At 58.7% G+C, this 2267-nt stretch overlaps 1 protein-coding gene across 1 annotated transcript in view; it reads right to left on the reverse strand.

Moving 5' to 3' along the window:
* LRSAM1 (leucine rich repeat and sterile alpha motif containing 1) overlaps window positions 1-1640 on the reverse strand; it is a 52504-nt gene extending 50864 nt beyond the window's left edge. The window contains exon 1 of the mRNA XM_021707904.1: window positions 1561-1640. The gene's annotated coding sequence lies outside the window, so the exon portion shown is untranslated. The remainder of the gene's footprint in view (window positions 1-1560) is intronic.
* Between the last annotated feature and the right edge of the window lie 627 nt (window positions 1641-2267).

Raw genomic sequence — 2267 nt, forward strand, 5'->3', positions numbered from 1 at the left:
CCTGGCTAATTTTTGATTTATTGTGGAGATGAGGTCTCACCAAGTTGCCCGGGCGGGTCTGGAACCCGTGGGTTCAGGCAATCCACTCACCTCAGCCTCCCCAAGCGTGGGGTTACAGGCTGAGCCACTGAGCCTGGCTACTCTTTATTCTTTGTTGACTAAATATTAAGCAGCAGGTGACTTGGGCTGGAACCCACGGGGACACTTTGGCATGATCCTGTCACCATTCTGGGGCCCACTTCTACACGTGAGAGAAGTTTGCTTGGGTCCTTTCCAGGAAGTTCTCTGAAGGCTCTAAAGATTCAGCTGACGAATTGATTCTGGCCTCTGAAGCACTGTCAAGTGGCATGAGCAGGACCAACTAGAGCTAGTCACGACCTTGAGGAGCTTATCTACCCACATCATTACCAAAGAGATCTGAGTTAAACAAAAGCTAGAACGTAGTCTTCAGACAGCTTAACACCCTCAGTTATTCCACTCGGTGCTCACCATATTCCTGTCTGAAGTGAAGAAACATGTTTATTAAGTTCAAAGGTTTGGTTACACAGTCTGGATTGCAGCAAAACCAGCCTGGAACCCTGATCCTGTGGAACTCGCTCAACTCCTCGGTGCTCACATAACTCAGCACACACTAAAAACACCATCCTGAGCTCAGGAGCCAGGTGCTCACTCCTGCTCAGGGCCTGCACAACATCAGTGTGCAAATAAAGGACCATCACAGGCTGGGAAGCCCGGGAAGCCAGGGCAGTAGCGCACGGTGAACAGCACAGGCTTCCAGATGAAACATAACTGGGTCTGAATCTAAGATCTGCCAACCACCAAATGTGTCACCTTGGTTCAGCTCTGAGTCTCAGTTTCCTCATGTGTCAAGTGTGAATGATCATGCCACCAATCCTGAGTTCTGTGAGGATCCAGTGCTTTCACCTATGTAAACAGCATGATCCTGGTACATCATGAGCCCTCAACAAACATCAGCCACAAAGCACCACACTTGTAACAAATACTGATTCCGGCTTGCTGCAGGAGCCCCGGGGGGGAGGATGGCCAGGGGAGGAAATGCTGTTGAAGAAGACACACACCCCACCCTCAGAGGGCAGGGAGAGGTTTCAGGTCTGTGCCCACAGGGGCTGGGCTGTCTGGGGAGGCGGCCAGGCCTGCAGAGCCAGCTCAGGTCCCTCTTGTCACCCCACCTGCCTGCACAGATGGGGAATGGTTTAAAAACTGCTCCCCCACCAAGACCAGGACTTTCCCTTCTGATCCCCAGCGACTACCCCTTCCTCAATCTTTCCTGAGGGCAGCCCTCCCCTCCTTCTCCCCAGAGCCCCCCACCCGTGACCAGGACTTACCCTCCTGATCCCCAAGGCCTACCCCTCCCTCACCCCTTCCCGGGTGCAGCTCTCCCTACCCCCTCCCCAGAGCCCAGCCTTCCCCATCCCTCCCAGACCAGCTCCTTCCAGGCCACCCCCAGAGGCTTTATCCTCACCCGCTCCCTCCCCGACGTCCAACCCAGATCGGGGAACCACACCCATCCTTCCTCGACTGGGGTGGGCAGCGGCTGACCTGGCTCTGGGGATGCAGCGGTCCCCCGCGTTCCGTTCTCGGAGGGGACCCAAGGCAGGGCGATCACTCGGAGGGCTTGGTCATGGGCGCGGCCGCGGAGCCCCGCGCCGCCTGGGCGGGGCCGGAGCCTGGATTTCAAGCGCAGGAGCTGGGGCCGAAACTCGGCATCTCAGAAAGTCGCTCAGCCCAGGGTGACGGCGTCTGAGACTCTGGGCACCGCGGAACCTCGGAACTAAGAATCGGACTGGATTTAGACCTAAACAGAGCGTCTCAATGACAAAACGCACCTGGCAGGAAGGAAGGAACTGGAGGGGCCCGGGGCCGCGGTGGTGATGGAGTTCGGGATAGGAGTGCGGACCCCTCGGGGAGGGGCGAGGCGCTGGGTGACCAGGGACCCTAGGGTGACCCTCACGATAAAAGGGCATCGGGCACAGGAGGGCCCGGGGTCTCAGGAGCAGCCCCTCTTCTCTGACTCCTCCGGAGCGAAGCACCCACGACCCCTTCCGAACCCTTGACCACAGCTCACCGCGGCGCCCGGCCCTCCAGCCGCCGGCCTCAGGTGCCGGCCCACAAGAAACATGGCGGCAAGGGCGTCGCGGGGAGGCTGGGCGGAGACGGCGGTTCTCGCGAGAGGCGCACTTTCCGGCCTATATCTGGCGTGATCCGTGGGACTTCCGGCCTCTCGGTTTTCGGCTCGGCGGAGGCTC

This window comes from Carlito syrichta, unplaced genomic scaffold (genome assembly GCF_000164805.1).
Source record: "Carlito syrichta isolate Samal-C Ts95f unplaced genomic scaffold, Tarsius_syrichta-2.0.1 Scaffold126787, whole genome shotgun sequence".
NCBI classification, from domain to species: domain Eukaryota; kingdom Metazoa; phylum Chordata; class Mammalia; order Primates; family Tarsiidae; genus Carlito; species Carlito syrichta.